This window comes from Narcine bancroftii, chromosome 7 (genome assembly GCF_036971445.1).
Source record: "Narcine bancroftii isolate sNarBan1 chromosome 7, sNarBan1.hap1, whole genome shotgun sequence".
In the NCBI taxonomy this organism is placed as follows: Eukaryota; Metazoa; Chordata; class Chondrichthyes; order Torpediniformes; family Narcinidae; genus Narcine; species Narcine bancroftii.
Window position 1 is genome coordinate 18,548,214 of NC_091475.1, and position 17,510 is coordinate 18,565,723.

The 17,510-nt window shown below is 47.0% G+C and overlaps 1 protein-coding gene across 1 annotated transcript in view; it reads left to right on the plus strand.

The window, feature by feature from the left end:
- The window catches only part of LOC138738562 (neural cell adhesion molecule 2-like), a 1,138,397-nt gene that overhangs the window by 857,315 nt on the left and 263,572 nt on the right, over nucleotides 1–17,510 (plus strand). The gene's annotated exons all lie outside the window — the stretch shown is intronic.

Below are 17,510 nucleotides of genomic sequence, written 5' to 3' on the forward strand. Positions count from 1 at the left end.
GCCAATATACAGGAACTTAAATTGATCAAAATGCGTACTCCCTGGTGGAAGGGATTCAATGAATCATTCAGGCAAGACAGAGACTGACAGATATTTTTTAGGTCAATTCAAGTTAAGTCACCTTTATTTATCATTCATAACATGTTTACATGCTAAAGACAAAATGGTGTTTCTCCAGGACCATGGAGCATTTTTACATAAATATAAGATAAAGTTAAACATGTTGAAATATTAAGACATATTCAGTGCCTCCAACACTCCCGCAGTCTCTGCAGCCACGCATGACCCCGGTTCCGTTTAATCCATTGGCAACCCAAGCCCACATTCAAAGCCTTCCACACCCAGGGTCCTTCGTGAGCCCTCCTTGACCCCAACAGCCTCCCGAATTCTGACTCCAATGCCTGGTTCTTATGAGCCATCTCCAGCACCCGCAGCCTGATGTGAGTCCTTTGACCTCAAGTCTGCAGCAGCCCGCAGCCTGTGTGGGTTCCTCGCCTGCATGTCGCCAACAATTCCCTGCCTGTGTGTGTCCTTCAGCCACAGACTTCTTCACTGGCTGCCAGAGGAACTGGCAGAAGTGGATACTGTGATAGTAGAGATTCTATCACCAATGTGTATATGTACGGATGGTAGTGTAGGATGACTGTGATTGGCTGAGAGTGTAGCCACACCTACTGGCAGGTCTTAAAGGGTTGCTCCTAGCCAGACTAGGTCATTCTGGACTGGTCGACCTACTTGTGATATGCTCCAGTCTTTTAGTTAATAAAAGCCTTGGTTTGGATCAACAAGTCTTTGGTTCTTTTGACGCGCATTACAGAAAACCAACAAGGTCGGGTCAGATACAGCAATGAGCTCTCTGAACCCTTCTCCATTAACAATGGCGTGAAGCAAGGCTGTGTTCTCGCACCAACCCTCTTTTCAATCTTCTTCAGCATGATGCTGAACCAAGCCATGAAAGACCTCAACAATGAAGACGCTGTTTACATCCGATACCGCACGGATGGCAGTCTCTTCAATCTGAGGCGCCTGTAAGCTCACACCAAGACACAAGAGAAACTTGTCCGTGAACTACTCTTTGCAGACGATGCCGCTTTAGTTGCCCATTCAGAGCCAGCTCTTCAGCGCTTGACGTCCTGTTTTGTGGAAACTGCCAAAATGTTTGGCCTGGAAGTCAGCCTGAAGAAAACTGAGGTCCTCCATCAGCCAGCTCCCCACCATGACTACCAGCCCCCCCACATCTCCATCGGGCACACAAAACTCAAAACGGTCAACCAGTTTACCTATCTTGGCTGTACCATTTCATCAGATGCAAGGATCGACAACGAGATAGACAACAGACTCGCCAAGGCAAATAGCGCCTTTGCAAGACTACACAAAAGAGTCTGGAAAAACAACCAACTGAAAAACCTCACAAAGATAAGCGTATACAGAACCGTTGTCATACCAACACTCCTGTTCGGCTCCGAATCATGGGTCCTCTACCGGCATCACCTACGGCTCCTAGAACGCTTCCACCAGCATTGTCTCCGCTCCATCCTCAACATCCATTGGAGCGCTTACATCCCTAACGTCGAAGTACTCGAGATGGCAGAGGTCAACAGCATCGAGTCCACGCTGCTGAAGATCCAGCTGCGCTGGATGGGTCACGTCTCCAGAATGGAGGACCATCGCCTTCCCAAGATCGTGTTATATGGCGAGCTCTCCACTGGCCACCGTGACAGAGGTGCACCAAAGAAAAGGTACAAGGACTGCCTAAAGAAATCTCTTGGTGCCTGCCACAATGACCACCGCCAGTGGGCTGATAACGCCTCAAACCGTGCATCTTGGCGCCTCACAGTTCGGCGGGCAGCAACCTCCTTTAAAGAAGACCGCAGAGCCCACCTCACTGACAAAAGGCAAAGGAGGAAAAACCCAACACCCAACCCCAACCAACCAATTTTCCCCTGCAACCGCTGCAACCGTGTCTGCCTGTCCCGCATCGGACTTGTCAGCCACAAACGAGCCTGCAGCTGATGTGGACTTTTACCCCCTCCATAAATCTTCGTCCGCGAAGCCAAGCCAAAGAAAAAAAAAGAACAGATACCATTACAGCATTTAAAAGACATTTACAACCATAAACCATGACAGCACAGTAAACAGGCCCTTCAGCCCTTCTAGTCTGTGCTGAACTATTATTCTGCCTAGTCCTACTGACCTGCATCCAATCCATACCCCTCCCATCCATGTATCTCTCAACATTTTTCTTAAAGATAAAATTGAGACCGCATTCACCACTTCAGCTGGCAGCTCATCCCACTTTCCCACCACTCTCTGCATGAAGAAGTTCACCCTAATGTCCCCCCAAAACTGTTCTCCTTTCACCCTTAACCCACATCCTCTGGTTTGTATCTCAACTACCCTCAGTGGAAGAAAGCCTATCTATATTTCCTCTGTCTATGTACATCATAATTTTAAATAAATACATCTGTCACCCTCATTCTTCTACGCTCCAGGGAATAAAGTCTGAACCTATTTAATCTTTCCCTGTCACTCAGTTCCTGAAGTCCCAGCAACATCCTCGTAAATTTTCTCTGCATTCTTTCAATCTTATTTCCTGTAGTTTGGTGCTCAAAACTGCACATAATATTCTAAATTTGGCCTCACTATTGTCTTAAGCAACTTTACCATAACATCCCATTGCTCTCCACTGCCTTCCCTCTCTTTTCCCCCTTCCCCCTGCTTTCTGCTGTGCCCTCCCTCCCTATTACCTCCTGCCTTTGGGACCATGCTCCTCCCCTCACCTCTCCCCACCCCACCCCCACTATTTTGTTCAGACACCTGCCAACATTTTATCATCCCTTGAAGGAGAGCTCAAGCCCGAAACATTGGTTTTGTATCTTTATCTTTTCTCTATAAAATCCACTGTTTGACTTGTTGAGTTTCCAGCATTGTATTTTTACTTCACTCACTGTGTCTGTAGACTTTTGTGTTTTACTCCCTAGTCCTATGCTCAATACTTTGATTTATTGAAGGCCAATTTGCAAAGAGGGATCTCCATGGATAGTCACAGACTTCAACAACACAGAAACAGGCCATTTTGGCCCAACCTGTTAATGCCAACCAAGCAGTGAGACAGATATATGGATTCAAGATGTTTAGAGGGATATGGGCTGAACTCAGGAAAACAGAAATTGCTCAGGTAGACAGTGTGGTCAGCACGGACATGTTGGGCTGGATCCATGCTGTGTAAGTGTGGTCAGCATGGACACGTTGGGCTGCATCCATGCTGTGTAAGTGTGGTCAGCATGGATACATTGGGCTGCATCCATGCTGTGTAAGTGTGGTCAGCATGGATACATTGGGCTACATCCATGCTGTGTAAGTGTGGTCAGCATGGATATATTGGGCTGCATCCATGCTGTGTAAGTGTGGTCAGCATGGATACATTGGGCTGCATCCATGCTGTGTAAGTGTGGTCAGCATGGATACATTGGGCTGCATCCATGCTGTGTAAGTGTGGTCAGCACGGACACGTTGGGCTGCATCCATGCTGTGTAAGTGTGGTCAGCATGGATACATTGGGCTACATCCATGCTGTGTAAGTGTGGTCAGCACGGATACATTGGGCTACATCCATGCTGTGTAAGTGTGGTCAGCACGGACACGTTGGGCTGCATCCATGCTGTGTAAGTGTGGTCAGCATGGATACATTGGGCTACATCCATGCTGTGTAAGTGTGGTCAGCATGGATACATTGGGCTACATCCATGCTGTGTAAGTGTGGTCAGCATGGACACGTTGGGCTGCATCCATGCTGTGTAAGTGTGGTCAGCATGGATACATTGGGCTACATCCATGCTGTGTAAGTGTGGTCAGCACGGACACGTTGGGCTGCATCCATGCTGTGTAAGTGTGGTCAGCATGGATACATTGGGCTGCATCCATGCTGTGTAAGTGTGGTCAGCACGGACACGTTGGGCTACATCCATGCTGTGTAAGTGTGGTCAGCACGGATACGTTGGGCTGCATCCATGCTGTGTAAGTGTGGTCAGCATGGATACATTGGGCTACATCCATGCTGTGTAAGTGTGGTCAGCATGGATACATTGGGCTACATCCATGCTGTGTAAGTGTGGTCAGCATGGACACGTTGGGCTGCATCCATGCTGTGTAAGTGTGGTCAGCACGGACACGTTGGGCTGCATCCATGCTGTGTAAGTGTGGTCAGCATGGATACATTGGGCTACATCCATGCTGTGTAAGTGTGGTCAGCATGGATACATTGGGCTACATCCATGCTGTGTAAGTGTGGTCAGCATGGACACGTTGGGCTGCATCCATGCTGTGTAAGTGTGGTCAGCATGGATACATTGGGCTACATCCATGCTGTGTAAGTGTGGTCAGCACGGACACGTTGGGCTGCATCCATGCTGTGTAAGTGTGGTCAGCATGGATACATTGGGCTACATCCATGCTGTGTAAGTGTGGTCAGCATGGATACATTGGGCTACATCCATGCTGTGTAAGTGTGGTCAGCATGGACACGTTGGGCTGCATCCATGCTGTGTAAGTGTGGTCAGCATGGACACGTTGGGCTACATCCATGCTGTGTAAGTGTGGTCAGCATGGATACATTGGGCTACATCCATGTTGTGTAAGTGTGGTCCGCATGGACACGTTGGGCTGCATCCATGCTGTGTAAGTGTGGTCAGCATGGATACATTGGGCTACATCCATGCTGTGTAAGTGTGGTCAGCATGGATACATTGGGCTGCATCCATGCTGTGTAAGTGTGGTCAGCACGGACACGTTGGGCTGCATCCATGCTGTGTAAGTGTGGTCAGCATGGATACATTGGGCTACATCCATGCTGTGTAAGTGTGGTCAGCATGGACACGTTGGGCTACATCCATGCTGTGTAAGTGTGGTCAGCATGGATACATTGGGCTACATCCATGCTGTGTAAGTGTGGTCAGCACGGACACGTGCCATGTAATGATGACTCTAACTTCGAAAGCATGGATGGAGGTGCAAAAGGAACTGGACTTTGCCAGATGTCTATTACTGACTTGTTTTTTTTCTGGTGAGTACTGGAGAAATACACAAAGATGCAAAAGAATGACATGGGAGGGAAGAGACCCAAAGTTAAGAGACCTGTGTGGGAATAACGTGATGAGCCATTAACCAGTGCAAGTTCCAGGCTGTGTTTGGTGCCAAAAGTGGTAACTCAATGCAGCTCACACCTTGTCCTTGGGTTTTTAATTGAGGAGGATTCTTTACTGCCCCATTATCGTGTCATGTCTTTCAGAGCAAGAGTGATTCAAAATGATTTGTCTTGATATATATTTTAAATTGGACGACACTGGGATTTTAAATGACTGGTTCATTGTTTTATGTGATTTATTTCATGTATCATGAATTTTGGCCATAACTTGAAATGCTGTTCTCACAGTCAGGATGTTCATTCTTATGCCATGCAGATGAGAATGGGAGTTCAGTTCAGGATATTTCCAGCCAGTAAATCACGGTAGAAGTTCAGCAGGTCACGCAGTGCCCAGAGGAAGTAAAAGGCTGTTGGCGCTTTGGGTCAGAAGCCCCAACTGCCTTTTACTTCCTCTGGGAGCTGCGTGACCTACTGAGATTCTCCAGTGGTCTTGTCCGCTGCTCTAGACCCTAGCCTCAGCAGGATTTCTAGTTCATCTCCAGCCAGTGGTGTGCTAGGGCAGCAAGGGATAGTTGTGTGATGAACCAGAGCATGGGAACACAACAGGACCAGGTATAGGCCATTTAGCCCTTCAAGCAACCCCATAGGATCATGAATGATCCCCACTGGCCTCAAACACTCTCTGCATCCATAGCCCTTTGCCTTCATTTCTCTGATCTTTCAAAAATATATCCACCTCCTTTTTAAATACCCCCAATAATCTCATGTCTGCCAACCTTCAGTGGAGAGAATTCTGGAGATTCATCTCCCACCTCAAGAAGTTGTTCCAATGCACCTCAGTTTTAAATGACTGTCCAATTTGCAGGTTGTGGGTGACAATTGCCACATGCCTTGCTTCCCTAATGAAATGCAGTGAACCTCCTTCTTAACCTTTGCAGCCCTTCCACAGCACTGAGGCACGGGACATTCCAGGATTTAGACTCAGCACTGATAAAGGACCAGGTCAGGATGATGGGTATCGTAGAGGGAGCACTGTGGGTGGTGGAGTAATTTTCATATTTTAAATTCTTTAGGCATAAAGCACAGTAACAGGTCCCTCCAGGTCACAACCCAATGTCCCCAAATGCATCAATTCATCTACCACCCCTGGTACATTTCGGAGGGTGGGAGGTAAACCGGAGCACCCAGTGGAAACCCACGCAGACATAAGGAGAACGCAGAACATAACACTCCTTACAGTGTTGGGCTTGAACAGCATTGTGCTAACCGCTACGCTAACCTTAATGCCCCAAAATTAGTGAAATTCTGTCAGTAACATGATGGATCAGAGTGGCATCCAGTGAAACTTTCAGAAAAGACCCTGGTGCTTCTTTAGGGAACCTGCAGAACTTTTCTCACCGCAGTCCTCCGTGTACAAGCTCTGCTCACACGCAGAAACTGCTGAGCTCATGAGAAGTCCATCACTTGGGGAAAAATACCACCTCACCTTCAATGCCAAGAAGCAGGACAGGACTGAGCACTGTGATGGAGAGCTTTTTTTTTGCCTAGTTCCACTGAACTGCATCCAGTCCATAGCCCTCCATGCTGCTCCCATTCATATACCTATCCAAATTCTTCCTAAATGTTAAAATTGAGCCAGCATTCAACATCTCAGCTGGCAGCTCATGCCAACCACTCTCCACTCTCTGTGTGAAGAAGTTCCCCCTCACGTTCCCCCTAAACAGTTCCCCTTTCACTCTTAACATATATCATTTTTTTTTAATATATATAGAAATATTTTGAAATAATTTCCTTGCTTAATTAACAAGAGACCCATGGTTACAGGATACTGTTCATCAATCTCAAAGCCTGTGAGAAGCCTAGCAGTCCTGATTTTGATGCTCCTGTACCTCCTTCCAGATGGTAGTGGGTCAAAGATCCTATGTGATGGATGGAAAGGGCCCTCAATAATTCTTTGAGCCCTATTTAACCAACGCTCTGGGTGAATGTGGTCAATAGAGGACCCCAGTGATCAAGCCCTTTGAGCCTGCACACATTTCAATCCAATCACAGAAACAGAGCAAAGGCCATTCAGCCCATCAAGTCTGCTCCACCATTCAATGTGCTCATGGTTGATTGTGTAACTCTGCACCCCCTTCTTGCTTTCTCTCCATATCCCTTGATCCCTCTGGCAAATAGTGCCGCATCCTATTTAAGTATATCCAATGAACCAGCCTCAACAACTTTCTGTGGTAGGAAGTGCCACATGTTCACAAGTTTCTGAGTGAAGAAGTTTCTCCTTATTTCATTCCTAAGTGACTTCCCCCTTATCCTTTGTCCTTGCTTTGGATTTCCCCAACATTCTTCTTGTATTTAACCTATCTTGCTCCTGGAAGTTATCATTACCTGTCATTCTTAATCATCAGCGCTGGCACCTTCTTTCATGGCAGCCCATCTCCCCACTGTCACTTGTCTCATGGTCTCCCCATCCCAATCATCCTCCTGCCACCCATCCAGTTCGACCCACCTCCATGAAATCACCCCCAGTCCTCTTCCTGTCTCCTATTCCCGGCTGTTCCCAGACCTTCAAATCATGTCCATAAACCCCCCTCTCATCCCCATTCATCTCCCCATCCCCCAGGCATTACCCAATCATCTGTAAGACACACCCACCCCAATTGTCTTCATTTCCCCCCCCTCCCCACCCCTTACAATCATCTCCTGGAAGCTTTTGCTGCTCCTGTACCTGATCCAACCTTCCCTGTTAACTTTGCAATTCCCTCCTCCCCAATTGAAGGTGAAATGTTTTGTGAGATTGCACTGAGGGTCAGTCAGGATCCGGTTACCCGGTGGAAGGCTTCGTTTGTATCTCTGCCTATTATGTGGCTTTTCCCACATTTGCATCTCAATTATCCCACTCTACAATGCATTTTTCTTTCCCTTCCCCTTGATCACTCCCACTCTCCTGTCCAACCTGGCCTTCTGCTGCCATCTGTGCTCTCCTCAATCTCCTGAATTAGCAAAGTGAAGGTCTTTGCACGGCTGCACACGCGAAAGAGCTGCTGCCTCAAGCTTAACATCTAACTGGCACAGGTCGCCCTTGGTGCCATTGCTTTAACATGGGTGTTGGACCTCTGGGTCTCCTGGGTTTTGAGGCGAGTGTTTATGCCTTGGTGCATTGGTTAGATCCTGTGCTCAGTGGACACTAAGGGAAAGTCGTGGGTGGAGGGAACAATCAACAAGGCAGACTGTTTCCCTTTCCTCGACACTCCATCTCTTCTGTTCCTGACTTACTCCATTTCATCCTTCTCCCTTGTTTTCTGAAGCCATACACTCATAAACTATAACCACCCTCCCTCCACCCCTGCTCTTTCCCTGCAGCCGTGTCATTTTCATTAATATAATATTTCACTGAAGCCTGTACATATCAGCATGTAGTGTTCGGTCTCGAATGTAAAAAGTATAAGCAGGATGGAATGAGTTATCATGTGCAGGATTCTAAACTTATCGCAGCCCTAGGCATATGAAGGCTTTTGAAGAGTTCTTTGTAAGGACATCATCAGTTAGTATAATGCATGATGAGTCCCACAGTCCTTTCCTGCGCTGCAGAGGTACCGTATATACTCGTGTAATCGTCAAGATTTTGGACCAATTTTGAGAGTTTAATTTGGTGGGGGGGGGGGGTTGACATTTACACAGATACTACTTTTTATCATGTTAAGTACCTGTGTCGTTAAAGGCATCTGGAGTACAGATGGCCAGACCAGGTGGTAAGTCCATGTTTGGGCGTCGGGAGCTCAGATGGGCGGACCTTGGAGAGAGTCTGTAGCTGGACGGGCTGCCGAGGTGAAGGTCTGCAGTCAGGATGTCGGGAAGTTCGGTGGGCAGGTGGCCAGTGCAAGGGTTCGCGGTCGGATCATCAGGAGCTTGGATGGGCGGGTGGTCAGGGCCAAAAATAGAGGGGGTTGACTTTTATGTGGGATCAACTATTGCATGAGTATACTCTGTAATGATCGTGACAAAGGTGAGGGGCAATTTGTGGAATGTACTCTGCTGCCTTGAAGTCTGCAGGCAGCACCAACATCTCCCAGGCTGGAAGCCCTGCTTATCTCATGGTCGATTTTCCATTCATGTTCCTGGTCCTCAATACAGAGTCGTAGAGTTGCAGATGACTGCAACAGTCCCTGCAGCCTCACTTGTCCACGCTAATACTGATTAGGATCAGAATCAGAAATGATTGTCATGGACAAGTCACAAAATTTGTGGTTTTGCTGCGGTTTCATCGTGCATGCATTCATATAAACCTCCTTACAAAGAATAAACAAAAATAGGGCACAAAAAGTCAAAACAAGGCAGTGTCTTTGGTCCATTGATCATTCAGGAATCTGATGGCAGTGGGGATGAAGCTGTTCTTGTGCTGCAGAGTGCTCATCTTCAGGCTCCTGTATCTTCTTCCCCAATGGTAGCAGAGTGAAGAGGGCATGGCCTGGGTGGAGGGGGTCCTAGAGGATAGAGGCTGTTTTCACACCTCTTACCACCTCTTGTAGATGTCCTCGATGGAGTGAAGACTGGTGCCTGTGATGTGGCAGGCCGAGTTAACAACGCTCTGGAGTTTTTTTTTGGTCCTGAATGTTGGCGCCTTCATACCAGGCAATGATGCAACCACCCAGAATCCTCTACCCGGTTCACATGTACAAATTTTTGAGAGTCTTCGGTGACATGCTGAATTAAGAGCCAAACTTACTTCATTGTCATAAAATAAAGCAGAAAATGTGATATTACATGAAATTTCCTTTTCTCTACACTAAGATTCATTATTAGCAGAAATTGCCCAGTGCCCCTTGCAGCCAGAGAAAGAAAAGGAAAAGAGAGTCCTGCCACAGTACGTGGATTTGCCTCCAGCCCTCCTGCAGCCTCTGCAGCCACACAGCCTTCAGACCAAACTAATTGCAACCCGAGCTCCAGATCCAAACATCCGATATGATCAGGAAGCCTCCAGCATCCTCGGCCTCCTCTCGCATCCTGGTTCTGATATCCCTCAGGTACCCTTTCACCCAGTCTCAAGCCAGTTTCCAGCAATCCGCGGTGAGTCCCTTGGACCGCAGTGGCCAGCAGCCTGCGTGGGTTCCTTGCCTCAGGTCACCAAGAGCCTGCCGCCTGTGTGTGTTCTTCAGCCTCAGTGCCCCTGAATGGTGGGCAGAAACTTGATAAACTGGGCCTTTTCTCCCCTGGAGCACAGGGGCTTGTCGGGGAGCGGGGGGGGGGGGGGGGGGTGGTTATAATTTAAGAGCGGAATGAATAAAGTAAATGGTCTTTTTCCCAGGGTAGAGGAATCTAAAGCTTGAGGGCATCTATTGAAGTAGTATCTTCACCCAAAGAGTGGTGGGTTTATGGAACAAGCTGTCAGAAGAAGTGGTAGAGGCAGGTACAATTGTAATGTTTAAAAGACCTTTAGACAGGTTCATGGATAGGAAGTGTTTGAAGGAATATGGGGCTAATACAGGCATATAGGTGGGCATGGACTCTTTACGTGCTGTAGAACTCCATGATCCTATTTGCCTGCAATGGACCTGGATCCTTCTGAAGTGCTCATAACCAAATACCTGTCTAAATGGCTCCATAGCACATTGTCATTTCATCGAACTCCACCCACCCCCCCCACCCCACCCCACCCCGCCACCCCGGCGATTACTTTTTCACCAAATCTCCTTGAAATTTCTTCCCTCTCACCTATACCCTCTCGTTTTAGAATCCCAAACCCCGGAAAAATGACCCGATCTACCCAATCTCTGCTCCTCGGGGCTTTAAAGACTTCTCCGCCTCATCATTCAAATGAGAATAAATCCAGTCTCTCCATTTAAATACAATCTTCAATTCTTGGTAATGTCCTGATGAATCTCTTCTGTACTCTTTCTAATGACACCACATCCGCTCTGTGGAGTGGAGACCAGAACTGCACAGAGTATTAAGACATCACGACAACCCAATACTCAGTTCCTCGGCCATTGAAAGCAAGCACACTCTGTGCCTTCTTCACTGCTCCATCTTCCTTTGCTGCCATTTACATGGTGGTATGAACTTGTACTCCGAGGACCCTCTGTCTATCAGCACACCTGAGGTTCCTAACATTTACTATAAGCGTAAAAACACCAAAATGCTGGAGGAACTCAGCTGAGCTATTCAGCATCTATAAAAGACAAAGATATATTGCCGATGTTTCGGGCCTGAGCCCTTCTTCTCCTTAAAGAAGGACTCAGGGCCGAAACATTGACAATATATCTTTGTCTCCTATAAATAGATGCTGAGTAGGCCAGTTGAGTTCCACCAGCATTTTGGTGTTTTTACTGTAATCATGCCATCTGCAGCCTGTCATGTTTCATATTTAATGCCCCAACCTCATACTTGTCTGGCCTGCTCTTTCTTTCCTTCTCCCCAGCCTTTTAATTTGGCCTGCTTTTTCACTCATGCCTTGAAGATGGGCTGAAGTCCAAAATTTTGGTGATATATCTTTATCTCCTATGAATGCAGCAAGACCTGCTGAGTTCTGTTTTTAACAACAAGCACAGTGTCTGCAGACTTGCAGTCCCTGCAAGATATACCTCAACAAAAGGCAAACAATGAGTATTTATGGCACCCCCAATAATAAAAGACAATACAGGTGGAATGGGTTGAATGGCTTCCTTCCCTGGATCAACACAACTGATTCAACTAATCAAGAAGCTGTGTCAGTTTGATGAGCTCTGGCAACGGCTTGAGTACTGGTAAAAATTCAATTAGGCTGCCCTCTACTGATGTAGTAATCAATCGTAGCACCTTCAGAATAAACCGAGGATGTTCAGCCAAAGGAAACAGCTCAGTTCCTTGGTAAATTAGATTACTTTTTTATTTTTCTTATGTCTATCATTTGCCCTCCCTCCTCATTCCTCAAGTCTTGCACCATTCAGGTTTCAGTCTTGCCATTGCTGTCTGCAATTGGCTGACCTACTAACCCAGGACCTTATCCGCATCACATCTTCAATTGATCTCTGCTCAGGATAATGACTTCAAGCCATAGGTGTATCAGGGTATGGCAACTAGGGCACGTACCCTGGGCACCACTTGCGGGGGTGGGGTGTCACTCTCCTCACCTTACCCACCCAATATCCGAGTCCCTAGCCGGGCTAGCTCAAAACAGATTCCATCCCACTTACTCAAGCACCCTGCAGCATCGCTCTAGGGCAGCATCTCATTGGGCTGCTTTGGGGCCATTCCAGCATGCAAGTGGCACCAGACGGCAGCTGAGTGCTGGATCAATGGGCAAAATGGCCGTCTTCTTTACCCATAATCCCCCATGCAGCTGGAAACACTCCACTAGTGCCAGCGCCAGCCTGGGAAAGGCAGAGCAGTTCCAGCTGCATGGGGGTTTATGGTTAGAGAAGACGGCCATTTTACCCATTGATTCTGCATTGAACCACTGGCGTCGCCAAACGGCCCCAAAGGCCAAAGAGGCCTGGTGAGGTGCCAGAGGCCGGGCGGCCGGCAAGATTGTCGCAGTCCACCCCGGCCGACCCCTGATGGTACTGCCAACTGCCTGCTGGCTGGCTCCACCTGCTGCCCACTGACAGCCCGGCCCCCGCCAGCCACCCTGTGTCAGTACCTGATCAGTTGCTCGTATCATATGTCAGGTGACACAATTGGTTTGTAGTGGGTTTTTTTGTGTGGTTTTTTTAACAGGGTGGGGGGGCATGATGTCAATCTTTGCCCTAAGGTGCCACTTTACCTAGATACGACACTGCTTCAGGCAGGGTCACCTGATAACCTCAAGTACAGTGTTAAATTGGGAGTGGGTGGGGATGCAGATTTCCAACCTTTATCCAGCATTGCTCTGTTGGAGATATGCCAGGCATGCACTTGGCATCTACACTTTCTGGTCCCCAACACTGATTCAAAGCATTCCAGCTCGGACATTCCCAAGATGACTGCGGTGGAGTGGAGGCAGTCGCCTTCCTCTTTGCAGAATGCCAATTTGCTGAGAGTGTGTGGAGAAGGAAGTAAGGGTCCATGTCACAGTTCATCCCCAACAGCAGCATGACAGAGGACTCCCTGATCTATGGGCTGTAACCAGGGATGCACACAGAGACAGACATCCAGAGCTGCTGGAAGATCATCAACTCAGTAAGAGATTCCCTTTGGCCTGCCCAAAACTTGTTGGTCTTCCAGCACACGGAGATGTCAGTGAGGGAATGCTGCCGACTGGCACATACCAGGCTGAAGGAGCATGTGCTAAGGAATGCACTGAGATTTAGTGCGGGGCTGCTGTGGGGAAGAACCACAGTCTAGAGTCCTTCTGCTACTGGTCATTGAGGGACTGAGACTGAGGAGAAACTCCTCAAGCAATCGAAGTGGGAGCAAGGTCAAGATGCCACAGTAATAGCAATGGTGTAACTAGAGAATGAATGTAACAACGTACAGTGGCGGAAAACTCTGGATATGACACTAAGGATGTGTAAAGGTTTTATTTATAAATCATTTATTGTGCATAAAGTTTACTTTTGGGAAAAAAAATGTTGTGCAGCTCGTAGAACTGCTCCCTTCACGTCCAATCTTGACCCCAGATGCTTCCTAGAGTTTACAGGTTCTCCCTGTGACTGCCTTGACACTGAGATCCCAGTAAATTGGTGTGTCAACGACCCCTGTTTAAAGTCGAGTCTGGTCAGATCAGAGCTTTCAGTGCAACATTCCAGATCAAACGCAGGTGGGACCAGCAGCAACAACGCCGGTGTCCTGTGTGATGTGTAACATCCGCACCGGGATATGACAACTTTCAATAAACAATATGGCAGGTGATCTTGAGGTGCATATGGTAGCCGTGCACATATATCTATCACCCGGGTCGTGATGTCTTCTCACTGCAATAGGTACAGAGCTCCAGTGCCTCCAATTGCAAGAACAGTTTTTTATTACGCCTCCTTTAACCATATAAACTACTCTTGGACCACAAAAAAGATCTGTCTGCACTTGCTTTCTCTTACTCTTCCTTTCTCTCTTGCTATTTCGTTCCTCTCCACTCTTCTCTCTCTCTCTCTCTCTCTCTCTCTCACACACACACAAACACACTCTGTCTGTCTCTCTCTCACACACACACACACACAAACACGCTCTTTCTGTCTGTCTCACACACACACACACACACACCCATACACACCCACACACACACACACAATCGCTCTTTCTGTGTCTCTCACACCCACACACACACACACAATCGCTCTTTCTGTGTCTCTCACACACACACGCACACACACACATGCTCTTTCTCTCTCTCACACACACAAACACCCTCTTTCTCTCTGTCTCTCTCTCTCTCTCTCACACACACACACACACAAACACACTCTTTCTGTCTGTCTCACACACACACACAAACATGTTCTTTCTCTCTGTCTCTCACACACACACACACAAACACACTCTTTCTGTCTGTCTCACACATACACACACGCGCACACACATACACACACACACACACACACAAACATGCTCTGTTTTTCTCTCTCACACATACACACATACACAAACACGCTCTTTCTCTCTGTGTCTCACACACACACACACACACAAACACGCTCTTTCTCTCTGTCTATCTCTCACACACACACACACACACACACACACACACACACACACACACACACACACACACACACACATGCACAGGCTCACTCATCTCTCTCTCTCTCTCTCTCTCTTTCTCTCTCTCTCTCTCTCTCTCTCTCCTTAGTCAGTGATAGCAATGTCTGGAAGAGACAAGAGGAACAAGATGGGAGTTGTGGGTGGATGTGAAGGAGATCCTTTATTTATCACAAAGCCAGCAGTGGAGCCCACAGCGAAGATTAAGGAAGAAGAGATACAGGGTTTCTAAAAGAATTAGCAGTATCACTGACTGCTGGTGACCTCCAGAGGTAGAAAACAGGGAATGGAGCTGATTAAATTATTCCTGAGTGAGCTAGCATAAAGTCAATGGGCCAAATGACTTTCTTCTGTGATATTGTGGCTCATTCCTGCCATCTTTTTCCTCTCTATGGCTCTCATTAAAACTTTCACCTCTTTGCATGATAACTCCACCTGTAGGTCAAAACTTTTGTTTTCAAGCTGGGGAAGTTTCACGTTCAAGATGCTCCCTGTTCTTCGTTAAACGCAGCCGTCACCAAGGATATAGTGGCAGAGATAGGGATCAGCTGGAGACTTGATCATATATCCTCCCGGCCCCAAACTGCCCTGCCCCCATCCTCCCACGATTGGCCATCCACACACCACATGTCCTCACTTCTGCCTCTCGACTGGAAGATTCTTGACTTTATCCAAACTTCCAATTCGGCATTGTCTTTATTTCCAGCAAGTGAAAAGGTTGAGTGAATCATGCAAACTCAGTTATTTTTCCTCACAACCCTTGGTTGTTTCTCTTGGGGTTTTATCTTCGAGAGGTAATTCCCAAGGATGGCAAGGGGCAATGATGGTTCCAAGCTCTGTGAGGCTGTGTAAAACCTGGAACCCTAGAATGACTAAAAACTCATAGGGGACCCTTCTACCCCTCTCAGAGCATCTTTTAGCTGCTCCCATCAAGGAAGAGATGCAGCTTCTTCCCATGGTCAGTGAGAACACTGAATGACCGAAGGAACTGTTCACACATCCGAGACTCTCATATTCGCAAAACAATATTTCTTTATTTGTACGTATGAATACTTATCCTGTACACGTATTGTTTGTCTAGTTGTGTGCCTGCAAGTTTTGTACCAATGACTGGAGAATGTTGTGTTGTCGGGTTGTACTTGTGCAATCGGACAATAATAAACCTGCACTTGACTTGAAAAGGGTTAACCTAATATTAATCATAACATTAAACTGCTTTGGAATAATACATTTGAAGAATACCAAACAGAGTGAAAGTGGGTCCTTGGATGGTAAAGCATCGCCTTTAAAACATCTTTCATTTCAATTCCCCCTGTCTGTGTGTGTAACCTGCCCTGCTCATGTTAAGACATCAGGGCTCCACTTCCAAACTCGCTGTCACCTCGCTTTAACCTCGTTACACTGGTGCACAGGAGCGACATGTTCCAAGGCTTGCCAACTCCTTCCAAAAGACTTCCTACCTCTGCTAACAACATCTGGGCAAAAGAAAGGAGTTGGCTATTTGGTCCAACAAGCCTGCTGTGCCACTCAGTAAGATGATGGCTAATCCTGTCTTTGGCCGCAACCCTACATTCCCACGATGTCTATTGACCTCCAATAACTTAATAACCTGTCAAGCTCTGCTTGAATAATGACTCCATCTACCTCTGAAGCTCTGAGGTAAAGAATTCCAAAGGTTTACAATCCACTTAGAGAAGAGATTCTTCTTCATCGCCATGAGGGTTTTGGGTGTGAGGTCAGGAAAAAATAGACCTGTGGAGTAGGTTTACATAGATCAGAACAGGACTAATACAAGTGGTCATCTGTACAAGGTGAGGGTAAGAAAGTGTAGGGGAGATATCAGGGTAAGTGTTTTTACACAGAGTAGTGGGTGCCTGAACTGCACTACCAGGGATGGTGGTGGAGGCTAGTACAGTAGGGGCATTTAAAAGACTCTATACATGGATGTAAGAGGTTTATGGATGTGAGGTTGGAAAAACTGGATTGTTGCGTAATAATTTTATGTAGGTCAGCACATCATGGGATGAAGGCCCTGTACTGTGCTGTCATGTTCTACGTTTTTGTTCACCTTAAATGGGAGACCACACCCCCCTCCATCCTGAAGCGATGCTTCCTGGTGACAGATTCACCCAAGAGGAGAAGCATCCTCTCAGAATCCACCCAAAAGGCCCCCTCCAAAATGTAGTTCTTCCAGTGAGATCATCTTTCCTTCTTCCAATGAGCACACACGCTCTCTGCCTCCGATGAACGTGCACAGCACCTTTGATAAGCGTTGGTGTTCACCAGAAGCAGTATCACCAACGCTTCTCTGAAGAGGCTTTGTAACAGCACTGCCAAACCCCCCCCCCCCACCCCTCCTCCTGCCTTACTATCTCTCATGTATCTCAGAGACCATTTGTATTTGATTATTTTCATGTGAAACATCACAAGGCACAGTAAAGTTAGCTTGGTGAGCCTCTGTCAAATAACAAATGCTTTCTTTGATTGCAGACTTAAGATTAAACAAATGTATATATATATATATATATATATATATATATATATTCCTTTTAATTTCAGGTCTGCAGAGGTGCTTCATTCTCAGTATCAGTTGGCAATCATTTCACCACTTGTTCTGTCTAATAACAATTTCAAAAAATCCCATTTAACGCTATCTTGTGGAGAGCTATGTGTTTGCTCCTGCTCTCTTAACATCGCAAGAAGACTCTCACAGTGAATT